Source organism: Erinaceus europaeus, chromosome 6, assembly GCF_950295315.1.
Source record: "Erinaceus europaeus chromosome 6, mEriEur2.1, whole genome shotgun sequence".
Taxonomy (NCBI): Eukaryota; Metazoa; Chordata; class Mammalia; order Eulipotyphla; family Erinaceidae; genus Erinaceus; species Erinaceus europaeus.
In genome coordinates, this window is record NC_080167.1 from 43437483 (window position 1) to 43451947 (window position 14465).

The window sequence follows — 14465 nt, forward strand, 5'->3', positions numbered from 1 at the left end:
TGGACTCGTACTCTATGGTCATCTGCACTCTGCGCTTCCTCTCTAGCAGTTTGCACTCTATGCTCCGCGGTAGGGGACAGCCCGCCGGCCAGTCGGGAGGGGTGCGCAGAGGGAGGCGGGGCGGGAAGGCAAGAGGTGTCTCCTCCGCCGGTGCCGCGGAAGACCCGAGCCAGCTCTGTGACAGCTCGTCGGCCGCCATGTCAGCGAGTGGGGCTGGAAACCGGCGGGGCGCCCAGCGGTAGTCTTCTGTTCGCCCCCGATTCCCAGGTGAGGAGAAGCAGAGCGAGGTGCAGGAGGCCCGCGGGCTTGCGGCGGGGGCGGACAGCCTTTCGGATCCCCCCCTCGCTCCTCCCCCGGCACTGCCCCCCGCGGGCAGCGCCGCCTCTGCCGGCCGCGCAAGGTGGAGCCGGGTCCCGCACCTCCCTCCCGGCTGCTGTTTTCCTTTCTCCAGCCTTTGGGGCTGGTTCCTGCGCATCGCGCCAATTCCGCCCTCCCTCGGGGAGCCGCGCCAGAAGTCGGTCCTCGCTCGGCTGCCGGGATCCCGCGCCCCGCGCCCCGCGCCCCGCGCCCCGCGCCCCGCGCCCCGCGCCCCTGGGTGCTGGCGCCCACGGCCCGGCTCTCCGTCCTGGCGCAGGGCGTGTACCCACCCGCCTTCTACCTGTCTTGCCCCCTCGCCGCTTTGCTTGTCTGGAACCGCCTAGTTGTCTCCCTTCCATCCTTTCCTCTGGCCCAGTGTTTACCTTAACCGTATTAAAAGGTTTAAACTTAGATTTTTTAAAATTCAGATTTAATAGCTTCTCATTCTAATCTTTAAAAGATTAAAGATCCTAGGGTGCTTTTCCCCTTCATTGTATAAACTTAGTTGAACACATTATACTGGGGAATGCGCTTAACAAAAAAAAAAAAAGACTAACCCCAAAGACTAAAAATAGGATGCTTTAATGGAAATTTTGGCAGTCTCCTTACGAATTGGGCAATATTAGAAGGCTCGGTTCTGTGAGAGTGAACTCTTCAGTGTTTTAAGGATTATACTCGGAGCTTTAACCACTATCCTTTCCACCAAGGAAGGAAACTGCAGCCAGTCAACTTTTATTTTAAAATATGAAGAGTCCTTTCTGCTTACTCTACTGGACATATAATTGAGCTTGACATTTAAATACACAAGGAAAAAATTTCTAAGGAATGTATCACCTAGCAAATAGAAGCCTAAAGACTTACTCAGATGATGAATCTCAAATGGAGAAAGACTTGATAGCCAAGTGTGCCCTGTTTTGGATTATAAACTTGTTGGGATAACATACAAAATATTTAACCAAATATTGTGGAAGTCCTGAAAACGCTAACCTTACTTAAATTATTTTTTTAGAAGATTTAAAAATTTTTTATTTATTTTCCCTTTTGTTGCCATTGTTGTCTTTTTATTGCTGCTGTAGTTGTTATTGATGTTGTTGGCGCTTAACCCGCTGCGCTGCCCGACTCCCCTTAAATTATTTTATATGTAGTTTCCCTATTGATATTGTTATTGATGTTGTTGTGTGCTTAACCCGCTGCGCTACCGCCCGACTCCCCTTATTTTATATGTAGTTTCCCTCTTGACAGTTTTCTTTAAAAAAAAAACACCATGTATTTATTTATTTATTTATTTATTTATTATTGGATAGAGACAGAAATTGAGATGGGAGTAGGAGAGAGAAAGGAAAAGAGTCAGAGACACCTGCAGCCCTGCTTCATCACTTGGAGGACCAGGGCCTTGAACTCCAGTCCTTCCACACTGTAATATGTGCGCTTAACCAGGTGCGCCACCACATGGCCACCTATTGACAATTTCCTATAAGGGACTTCTGAATCCTCTTGAATTCCTAAGAACGCTTTTCTTCCATTTTTTTTACTGAACCGTCCCCTACTCTCTTACATATACATTTTTTAAATATATATATATATATATATATATAATATTTATTCCCTTTTGTTGCCCTTGTTTTATTGTTGTTATTGAAGTTGTCGTTGTTGGATAGGACAGAGAGAAATGGAGAGAGGAGGGGAAGACAGAGAGGGGGAGAGAAAGACAGACACCTGCAGACCTGCCTCACCATCTGTGAAGCGACTCCCCTGCAGGTGGGGAGCCTAAAAAGCATATTTTATTTAAAAAATTAAAAAATATATTTTTATTTATTTATTACTAGATAGAGACAGAAAGAAATTGAGAGGGGAGTGAAGATAGAGAGGATGAGAGACAGAGAGACACTTGTAGCCCTGCTTCACCACTTGTGAAGCTTTCCCCCTGCAGGCGTGGACCAGGGGCTTGAACCTGGGTCCTTGCACACTGTGATGTGAGCACTTAAACCAGGTGTGCCACCTCCTGGCCCCCTAGTTGTCACTTTAAAAGTTGTGACATATCAATAAAATTGATTTAAAAAATGCTTATTTCATAACATTTGTGGAACTGAAGGTAGCCTACTCAGCCGTAGGAAAATATGATTTTTAAAATTTATTTTGCTTTGGTGCTATTTTCTTTTAGGTTATGGTAATTATTTCCTTTTATAGGGTTAATGGCTTGTTTGTGGCTGACGGTGGTGCTTGAATTATAGAGACAGAATCTTGTACATTTTATGTGGATGTCAAAGAAAATGTCCATTTCACTTTAAGGGTGAACCTTATAATGAACAGGCTAATTCATAAATCCCTGTGGACGGACCCAGGGCCTTACTCAGGGTAGGAAGGATTTAACCAAACTCCAAAAGGATCAGTGAGTACAGGAACCATTAATGTGCTAAAGAAATTTATTAGGAAACAGTAAGTAAGCTTATTTAGGAAATAGTGCAGCCTCTCTCACCTTTCTCCCAAAAGGGCTATTTCTGAAAAGGAGCACAAAAGGGCTGGAGGTCATACACCTTTAAGTTTTTAAGTGTTCCACCCTCTCATCACTTTTAATTGGTCAGATAGCATGTGGGTCTTTGGCTCTCCTCCTTACTTGGCTTGCCTGGCACTGAAAAGGGTGGGTGGGTGGGTGGTCTCTGGATGCCTGCAGAACATCATGGTTTTCTCAAGTGGTAGAACGGGTTTTCCAGAGGTCCTGACTGCAGGTGTGTGTCAATCTGTGTCTTTTCCTATGTAACACTGTGCAGTGTCCAACACCTGGGTGTATACAGTCTTCTTTCATTGTCTTCCTAACATTTAGACCATTCTTTTAGGGAAACTTATTTTCTTCAGAGGTATATATATATATATATATATATCCTATGCTGTTTGCTTTGCCAGGGCAAAGTGAGTCTGTTGATTATTTTTCCATCCTTTTAAAGTTACTCCCCCCCCCTAAAGTTACTTTTATTGTCAAAACATCTCAGTTGTAGAGAAGAGCAAATACTTGTTTCTCTGCATTTTAAATCACAGTTGTAATTGGAATTGCCAAATGTTAGTCCTTGTTTGCCTGCAGAACTAAGATGTGTTGCAGCACAAATAGAAATACAATGCAAGGCATTAAGCAACTTAAAGTTTTCTAGACATTAATAAAGTAACAACAAAGGCAAGTAAAATTAATTTCGTGTGGGGATGGATAGCATAATGGTTATGCAAAGAGATTCTCATGACTGAGGCTCCAGAGTCCCAGGTTCAATTCCCCATGGACCTCCATAAGCCAGAGCTGAGCAGTACTTTGGTAAAATAATAAGTTTAATAATGCAATTCAGTCCTAGATATGTCCTTTCAAGGTATAATCAACTTGAAAAGTAATTAATGAGACATTGCACATTGTTTTATATTAAATATGTGAAATGGGGTGTAGGATATACCTGAATTAAAACTAGCTGCATTTTAAATGAGCAGTGAGAGTGCTCATTTAAGAGTGCTTCTTAAGATGTTATCCTGCTCTGACTATCTAGGGTTAAATTCCCTAGAGCAAAATTTAAAATCCTTTGCCTAAAGTTTGGGGATATTCAAAATATGAAGCTATATGCAGAAAGTATGTTCCAAAAATTTCTTTTCCTCTTAGTGTTGACTGTGTTAATAATGAGGAGAACAAACAAGTGCTCAGAGCTTGTTTAGTGAGAATCATGAGGTGAATAGAGTGCCCAGTCATTTCCTGGGGTGTCATTGTTACTTTAATCACATCGGCATGTCAACAGGTTGTCAAAGCATTGTTTGAGTCTTCAACTACTGCAACCACTGACACTAAATACGAAGAACTTGAGAACCTTCCAGAAGAAGGTTGAACTTGACTTGTGAGCAGGTAGAGTAGCCTATTGTTGAATTATTTTTTGAATCAGTTTTAGGTGTAATTAAAGTTTTATAAGTTTGCTTTTCTACAATAGATGTTGATGTTTCTTATTAAAGGAAAAGTAAAAAAAAAAAAAATTTCCTAGACAAAATTTAGAAAGAAAGAAATTCTTGGCTGTAAAATACTGAGTCTTAGAAGCAAAGGACAAACATGTGTAGATTGGTTTAGGTAAAATTAAAAGGAAACATGGCAGTTTTCATAGAAAAGCACTATATTACTGCCTAGGCATATTATGTAAGTTGTTTTTGTAATGGGAGTGATAATTTGCATGGAACCTTTGCTTTATTCTTCAGTACTGTTTTGCTTAAGGTAACTCTTGGGAAGTTAGTCCTGCAGCTAACTGATCTCAGTGGGAAGCAGTAAGGTCCATCCTTGTTCTTAGTGCCTCCTGCACACTAATACACTTCTTTTAATACTACTTGAGCTTTTATGCATGTTGCACCCACATTTAATGTCAAAATTCACTATCAGAATCTGGCTAAATGCCTAATTAAGTATAACTTCATTTCTAAAAATACGTACTTGTTTATTTTTACCAGAGCTCTGCTTTATGGTAGTTCTGGGGATTAAATTTGGAAGCTGCATGTCAGGCATTAAAGTCTTCTTGCATAAGTAACTCTTATGCTATCTCCCCAGCCCCTCTCTAAGATCTCTTTACAGCTACTTTCTTAGTACAGCATAAAGAAATCACAATTTACCTGGTAAATGTTCTTTTACAGCATAAAGAAATCACAATTTACCTGGTCAGGAAACAGAATCCCTCTGTAAGGTCTGGTCACTTTAAACCTAGCACATACTGGCAGCAAAGGAACAAAGGCAGAAATGGGCTATTGAAGTAGTTACTGGCTACTGCTTGTTTCTTGAGAGATACTTGCATAGCATATAGGAAAACACAAGCTGTTATTTTTCTCTAAACCTATATGACATCACTTTAGTTGGATAAGAAAAAAAATACATTGTTTTTTTGGATAACCCATCTGACTGGATCAGAAAGAAAATTAATTGATTTGTTTCTACAAATTAGTCTTTTTTTTTTTTTTTTTTTTTAGTAATTTTAGAAGAACAGCTTATTCATCTGACAATTCTTGATGAAAAGAAAATATGATGGCCTCTTAGGGGTTATATTTTTATTGAGAAATTTGATACCTACTTGTCTGTCTTTATACTGTTAGCAAAGAGTATTTCACCAGATTAGGACACTAAAGAATCACATGTGTTTTTTTTTATTTAGAAGTCATTCCTTAGGGGGTAATTATATTTTCTTTCAACCAGGGAATACTTTTTGTTTTATAAGCATTTGTGATATACTGTAAAGAAATACATCTTTTAGAAAGTAGTAAATAAAATCGCTTGAGATTTAAATATTTAGTTGTTTTGAGATTCTGTTTTATAATATATTTGGGTATTTTTATACCGCAACTCCCTGCTATCTGTTATAAATTTCTGGGCTTTTTTTAAAAAAGAATTTATTTATTTATTAATGAGAAAGATAGGAGGAGAAACAGAACCAGGCACCACTCTGGTACATGTGCTGTGGGGGATTGTACTCGGGACCTCATGCTTGAGAGTCCAGTGCTTTATTCACTGCGCCACTTCTTGGACCACAGAACTTTCTTTTTTTCATCATCATTAAGCCATATAGCTAGTGTGTTTGTTGAAATACTGACAAGTCTTGATTTTTTCCCCTCTTTTGTGTATAGGAAGACTTCTGAAGCAGTAATTGACAAATGTAGTCACACTTATAGACAGTAATTAGAAAATTTCAAGAAGTAACAGTATTTTACAGCTGGTATATCTGTGAAATTCTCTTATGAGAATACTTGTTGTTTTTGGAAAACTACTACGCAACTGAAAACACTTTGTTAAGTTGCATTTTGAAAACCCAGTAAATAGGCACAATTTTCATACATACATATATATAACATATATTATATATATATTGTTTTTAACCAGAACTGAGAGAAATGCAGAGGGTGAGAGGAATCAAGACCTGTAGCCCTGTTTCAACACTTGTGAAACATCCCCCCTGCAGGTGGGGAACTGGGGCTTGAACCCTAGTAAGATTTTACTCTAAGGTAAAGTTTTCAACTTAATCAAAGGGACACTAAAACTGTAAAACACTTTGTAATCTATACCTTTTTGTAGACTTTGAAATGAATATTCTTAAAACATCAATACTTGGGTGAGTCAAATAATTTGTTTGGATAATGTGCTGCTTTGCCATGTGTCCAAACGAGGTTTTGGTGCTATGATCTCTTTCACTCTCTCTGCCTTGCTGCCTGTCTTAAAAAAAAAAAAAAAAAAGAAAAGAAAAGAAGAGGAAGAAGAAGTGAAAACTCTCTGACCAAAATTGGCTATTTCTGTATATATGACTATACTGCTATATTTTCATTTTATTCAGGCACTGTCATTTTTCTTATTTGTGATTACCACTCAACAGCTACATCTTAAAAAGAATTTTAGATGAGCTGGAAAATGCTGCTATGGATTTTTCAGTGGAGATTTAATTTTGTAGAAATTTATTTACTTTTATTAAAACTTTTTTTTCCCTTTTTCTTCTTATGAAATCCCCTAAAGTAGACTAGGTTGTTTTGCCACTTGTGGTTACTGAAATAAGGCATAACAAGGATTCATAACAAACAACTGACGGATTTTTCCCCTCAGATTTGATCCACCTGAACTGAAAAAAGGATTTGAAATCTGTAGAGCATCCGGGCAGGGGGCTCAGTGGGTAGACTATGTGCTTTGAAACCCAAGGTCCCTGGCTCAGTCCATGGCATGGCCTCTACTGCAGTGCTGCTCCAATCTCACTGTAAGCAAACATATGCATCTTTTAGAAAACAGACATTTGTAGGAAATTATTAAACTTGATTTTCTGAAAGAAGGCTTTATTACACATGCTTAAGACTCCTTAATCCAGTGAGGTTGGGTGGTGGCACACCCAGTTGAGCACACATGTTACCTACCATGCATAAGGGCCCGGGGTTCAAGCCCCCAGTCCCCACCTGCGGGGGGAGGGGGGAGCTTCAAGAATAGTGAAGCAGGGCTGCAGAAGTCTCTTTCTCTTTCCTTTTTTTTGTTTTTTAATTTTTTATTTATAAAAAGGAAACACTGACTAAACGATAGGATAAGAGGGTACAACTTGGTGGGGGTATAGCATAATGGTTATGCAAAGAGGCTTTCGTGCCTGAGGCTCTCAAGTCCCAGGTTCAGTCACCACACCACCATAAGCCAGAGCTGAGCAGTGCTCTGGTTAAAAAAAAAAAGGGGGGGGGGTACAACTTCACACAATCCCCACCACCAGAACTCTGTATGCCACCCCCCAACCCCCCATAGCTTTCCTATTCTTTAACCCTTTGGGAATATGGACCCAAGATCATTGTGGGATGCAGAAGGTGGAAGGTCTGGCTTCTGTAATTGATTTCCTGCTGAACATGGGCCTTGACAGGTAGATTCATACTCCTAGCCTGTCTTTCTCTTTTCCTGTTGGGGAAGGGCTCTGGGGAAGTAGAGCTCCGGGACACATTGGTGGGGTTGTCTGTCCAGGGAAGTCTGGTTGGCATCCTGCTAGCATCTAGAACTTGGTAGCTGAAAAGAGAGTTATCAAAGCCAAACAAATTGTTGACCAATCATGGTCCTAAAGGCTGGAATAGTGCAGATGAAGAGTTGGGGGGGAAGTGTCTCTGTTTTGTAGATAAAGCTAGTAGTTCTCTTTCCTTCTGTATCTCCCTTTCCCCTCTCAATTTCTTCTTTTTCTTTTTTTTCCTCCAGGGTTATTGCTGGGGCTCGGTGCCTGCACTACGAATCCACTGCTCCTGGAGGCCATTTTTTCCCTTTTGTTGCCCTAGTTGTTTATCGTTGTTGTGATTATTATTATTATTGATGTCATTATTGTTGGATAGGACAGAGAGAAATGGAGAAAGGGGGGGGAAGACAGAGAGAAAGACAGACACCTGCAGACATGCTTCACCGCCTGTGAAGCGACTCCTCTGCAGGTGGGGAGCTGGGGGCTCGAACCGGGATCCTTATGCTGGTCCCTGTGCTGGGCACGCTCAATCTGCTGCGCTACCTCCTGACTTCCTCTCTTCTCAATTTCTTTCCCATCACATGAAAAGAAAGAAGAAAAAAGAATAGAAAAGACAAAATGGCTGCCAGAAGCAGTGGATTCTGTGCAGGTACCAAACCCCCAGCAATAATATTGGTGGGAAGAAAAAAAAAAATCAAGTTTTATTTTCTTTGATAATTGAGAGGTATCACTAGTTCTTTTCCTCAATAACTTTTGAAAACGTTGTTAATGGATTTTTGTCATGCAATTCAAAGTATTCCAATAGCCAAGGGTAAGCATGGTGAAGAGCCAAAATTAGAAGGACTGTCATTTGACTTCCTTGTTTTAATCATGTAGTGAGTACTTGTGACTATATTTAAAGGAGAGCGTTTGTCTTGTTGGTACATTTGAACTGTAGTTTTTAAATTGATTTAATGGTTGTTATGTCCACCAAGGTCCATATGTTGACTAGCCAGAGATTTATTTCATATTAGCCTAAACCAGAATAAAAAAATAGTTCAGAAAATCGATGTTTATTATACCAAGTAGTAGTTCCTAGTTAATTATGATTTGTGCCTTTTTTTTTTCCTATCTCCCTTCCCTTCTCAATATCTCTCTGTCCTATCTCAAATAAATAATAACTATGATATATGGATTATGGAAGCTTTTTTCCTTCTCAGCTGTATTCCTGGAGGAAACTTAGAAACCTCCCAGTGAACCCCAATAGGACTTTGACCTTTGTGTAGTTGCACATTCCCTGACAGCCCTACAAAGCTTATCTGTGTGCATAAAAAAAAAAAAACTTGGAAGCTAGTTCTAGGAACACTTATCCAGGCTAAGAAAACAGGTACTCTAAGAATGTTTGACTTATTATTGAAGTGTCCATGCACTTCCGTATTTTGTCATAGCCATTTTGCTCTAACCCTTCACAGTGTGTAAAAAGATATTCAGGAGGCATTCTGCCTTCCCTCTCCTGATGTATGATAGTGAGAGAGAAAGAGAGAGAGAGAGAGAGTTCCTCTTCTGTCTCCTAGGGAAAACTCCAAAATCAGAATTGGATATGGTTTTCTCATAAACTTGAAGTGGCGCTAGGAGTATAAATAGTATTCTTTGGGTAGGGTAGACAGCATAATGGTTATGCAAAGAGACTCTCATGCCTGAAGCTCCAAAGTCCCAGGTTCAATCTCACCCCCCACCAAAAACCAGAGGTGAATAGTGCTCTAGTAAAAAAAAAAAAAAGTCATACAAATAGTATTCTTTTTCTCTTTTTTATCACTAAACTAATTTTAACTTGGGGAAAACATGGTTATTTGAAAATTGGTTGTTGTTTTTTTCTTTTCCTTTTTCCTTTCTTGATTATTATTTATTTATTCATTTCTCTTACCAGAGGGCTGCTCAGCTGTGGCTCATAGTGGTGCTGGAGATTCAACCTGGGACCTTGAGGTCTCATTCTGTAGGCAATTTTATACACCATTATGCTCTGCCTCAGACCCTGGTGGTTTTGTTTTCTTTTCTCTGTAGTGAAAGTTGAACAGGAACTTAGGTTTAGCCATCAGAAGCCATTGATCTCTTTCTTCCTATTCTTGATGTCTGATGAATCTGCCAGAAAGAAACTCCAAATGCAAGAAAACTTTCACTATACTAGACTGTTTAGGTGGTAGACGTGCCCCTGATGATGAGAAAACATCTGGTAACCTAGACTTGTGGTCCAGGTGAGACTGCTGAGCTAAGGATAGGAAGACGACTGGAGGCTCCCTTGTGATTGTTAATTATAGTTTTGTAGGATGTAGTCCTGGGAGATCTGTGAGGAGTCACATCTGCTCAACCTTGAGACTACTGAGGTTGGATCGCTACGGCTTTTATAGTTCACCAATTTCTGTAGTCATGGTTTCTTTAATAGCAGATACATGTGTCTTGGGTATAAGAGCAGAGAATGTGGTTTAGTTGATCAGCCATTGAAAAATATAGCAGGAGCCTCAATTTTTTTTTTTTTAGTGTGTTAGAACCAAAGAGGAGGAGTTATCTCATAAGATAACGCAAATAAATATACTAAAGTTATTTCATAAGATAAAATAAATAAATAAAAATAAGTAAGAAATTAAAGTTAAATAACATTATTAATAAATAATAAAAGCCAATATTAATACTAAAATAAATAAGAAAAATAATAAAAATAAAGTTATCTCATAAGGTAATGGAAATATATGCTAAAAACCCCGAAGTATTTATTTCATATGTAGAAATTCACTGTTTTTCTTATGTGAAACACAAAAGGAACAGTGAAGTCATACAAAGCCCCAGCAATAAGCCATGCCCTATATATACATACACACACACACACACACATATATATATATATATATATATATATGGATAAATGTGTATAATTACATATGTGTTTCAGTGTTTACTGAAGAGTCATCTGCCTTTAGTAAACAGGATGATTGAACAGGCTCCATGAGACAATGAGAGCCTTAATTAAAAGCAAACATTGGCCTAAATTCATTTTAACATCTCATAATTTATGAAATGATAGAATTAAGGAGACTCCATTCCTTGTTAGGACAGGATAGAGTTCCTGACTTGGGTTTAAAATTTGGAATAGTGTTGGGGCTGGGCAAAGGCACACATAGTTAAGCGCAGAAATTACCTGGATTCGAGCCTCCCACTCCCCACCTGTGTGTGGGAAGCTTCACGAGTGGTGAAGCAGGTACTGCAGGTGTCTCTCTGTCTCTTTTTTTTTTTTAATTTTTTTTTTTGCTATTTATTTACTCCCTTTTGTTGCCCTTGTTTTATTGTTGTAGTTATTATTGTTGTTGGATAGGACAGAGAGAAATGGAGAGAGGAGGGGAAGACAGAGAAGGGGAGAGAGAAAGATAGACACCTGCAGACCTACTTCACTGTCTGTGAAGCGACTCCACTGCAGGTGGGGAGCCGGGGGCTCGAACTGGGATCCTTCCAACGGTTCTTGCTCTTTGCGCCACATGCGCTTAACCCGCTGCGCTACCGCCAGACTCCCTCTCTGTCTCTTTCCCTCTCAATTTCTTTCTTATCAGATAAAGAAAAAGCAAACAAGCCAGTGTTAACATTGTGTGGTACCATATTAAATAATAATGTTCTTTATTCTAGTTAAATTCGTGATACAACTTTGTTTGTTAATCAATATGAACATCCATTCTTAAAGTACATGTGTAAGTAGACTGAGACATATACGTAATTATACACATTTATCCAAATATATATTTGGGGGGTTATGGCTTATTGCTGTGATTTGTATGATTCCACTGTTCCTGATGGATTTTTTTTTTTTTAATAAGATAGAGACAGGGAAACAGAGAGTAAAAGAGACTGAAGCTTCCTTCAATGAAGTGGAGATGATGATTGAAGCCGGGTCGTACACTTGGCAAAGCAGTGCATTATCCAAGTGAGCTATTTTGCCAGGCTTTTTTTTTTTTTTTTTTTTGCCTCCAGAGTTACTGCTGGGGCTCGATGCCTGCACTACAAATCCATTGCTCCTTGAGGCCATTTTTCCCATTTTGTTGCCCTTGTTGCCATTGTTACTGTTGCCATTGCTGCTGCTGTTGTTGGATAGGACAGAGAGAAGTCAAGAGAGGAGGGAAAGGGGGGTTGGAGAGAAAGATAGATAGCTGCACAGACCTGCTTCACCATGGGTGAGGCAAACCCCCCCCCCCACACACACACACACAGGTGAGGTGCTGGGGCCTCAAATCAGGATCCTTGGCAGGTCCTTGCCCTTAGTGCCATGTGCACCGAACCTGCTGTGCTAACACCTGGCCCCTGCAATTTTTTTTTTTTTTTAAATAAAGTCGCTTCACAAGCAGTGAAGGTCTGTAAGTGTCTATTTTTCTCTCCCCCTATCTTCCCCTTCCCTCTCAATTTCTCTCTGCCTTGTCCAATAATACGGACAAAACTGGCCACCAGTAACAGGGGATTCATAGTGTAGCCATGAGCTCCAGAGATAACCCTGGAGGCCAAAAAGAAAAAAAAAAGATTTATTTACTAATAAAGAGAAGAGAGGACCAGAATATCACGGTGACACACTACTAATTTAGTGTTTAGGAAGTGTATGGGAAATTTTCTGATGTCATTCAGATGAGTTTATTTCTTTTTTAAAAATATTTATTTTATTTTTGAGAGAGATGCAGAGAGAGAGACACACACACAGAGAAACACCGGAGCACTGCTCAGCTCTGGCTTATGGTGGTGTGGGGGACTGAACCTGGAACTTTGGAGCCTCAGGCATGAGAGTCTGTTTGCATAACCATTATGCTATCTCCCCCACCCAGATGAGCTTATTTCTAAGAGTTGTAGATTTCCTCTCTAGTCATTTCTACTTAATGCCTTTGTGGCTTTGTAGAAACTCTTGCTTCTGTGTGCGATTGACAAATATGTCAGGACACTCAATGATCCTCAAAAACAGATTTTTTTTTTATTATTATCTTGATTTATTTATTGGATAGGTAGCCAGAAATGGAGACAGAAGAGGAAGAGAGTGGGGGGGGAGATGCCTGCAGCACTGCTTCATCACTCGTGAGGCTTTCCCCCTGCAGGTGGGGACTGAGGTACTTGGAACCTGGGTCCTCCTGCACTGTAACTTGTGCACTCAACCAGTTGCACCACCATCCAGCCCCCCAAAATAGGATTCTTTTTTAAAAAATATTTATTTATTCCCTTTTGTTGCCCTTGTTGTTGTTATTGTTGTTGTTGTTGGATAGGACAGAGTGAAATGGAGAGAGGAGGGGAAGACAGAGGGGGAGAGAAAGATAGACACCTGCAGACCTGCTTCACTGCCTGTGAAGCGACTCCCCTGCAGGTGAGGAGCCAGGGGCTCAAACCGGGATCCTTAGGCAGGTCCTTGTGCTTTGCACCACGTGTGCTTAACCCACTGCGCTACCGCCTAACTCCCCCAAAATAGGATTCTAAGGCAAAGAGTACCCACTGGAATAATGGAAAATGACAGCTAAGCGCTCTTTCCAAAAGGGAGAAAAATGTATAATTACATGAAATAATATGTTAAAGTGACTAGTTTCCACAGTGCTTTCTGTGGAAGTTTGGTTATGGTGCAGATCAAAACCATAATGAGATTCTACTTCCTTCCTTGAGGCACGGAAATTAGAGCTTTTGCTGGTGAGAATGTAATAGTTATAAGGGTATGGTGGGTTTTCCATAAGTTAAACATTAAGCTAGCATGCTCTACATCTAGGTATATACTGAAAAGAACTATAAACAGGTGTGTAAGAACAACTCCTACAGGAGTGTTTGCAGTAGCATTATTTATAATGGCTAAAAAGCAGATGCTCAAATGTCCATCAGCTAATAACAAATGGATAAATAAGATATGGTAGACCTATACAATAAACTACTGTTTGGCAGTAAAACAAAATTTTGACATTTTTCAAGATAGATGTACCTTGAAACCATTATGCTAATTATCAGAAGCACATACTGTATGAGTCCACTTCTATGAAATATCCAGAATAGGCATGTCCAAACAGGCAGAAAATAAGACTAGTGGCATAGTGGTTGCCTAGGGCTTGGGTGGTGGGGAGGAAGAAGGGCTGAGAGAATGGAAAGTGACAGTGCGCCTAAGTGGGGTTAGAGGAATAAGGAGGCTCTTGGAGTGATAGCATGTTCTAAAATTGGTTGTGGCAATTTTGTCACTATACTTAGAACTGTTGGATTATACATCTTCAATGTGTAAATTGCGTGGTATGTGCATTATATCTCAGCAAAGTTATCATTTATAAAACCTCAGTTGGAAAAATACATGTTTATAAAAAACAGAGAAATGCAAAAAAGAAAAAAGAGGGAAAATGTAATTAGAGAGTCGGGCTGTAGCTCAGTGGGTTAAGCACAGGTGGCACAAAGCGCAAGGACCGGTGTAAGGATTCCAGTTCGAGCCCCGGCTCCCCATCTGCAGGGGAGTCGCTTCACAGGGGGTGAAGCAGGTCTGCAGGTGTCTATCTTTCTCTCCCCCTCTCTGTCTTCCGCTCTCTCTCTCCATTTATCTCTGTCCTATCCAACAACAATGAGAACAATAATAATAACTACAACAATAAAACAAGGGCAACAAAAGGGGATAAATAAATATAAAAAAATTTTAAAATGTAATTAGAATGCTTAAAA

General features: G+C 40.0%; 1 protein-coding gene across 1 annotated transcript in view; it reads left to right on the forward strand.

Moving 5' to 3' along the window:
- The first annotated feature begins 40 nt into the window (after positions 1-40).
- Positions 41-14465, forward strand: part of CNST (consortin, connexin sorting protein) — a 107618-nt gene continuing 93193 nt past the window's right edge. Inside the window, exon 1 of the mRNA XM_007534599.3 lies at positions 41-267. The gene's annotated coding sequence lies outside the window, so the exon portion shown is untranslated. The remainder of the gene's footprint in view (positions 268-14465) is intronic.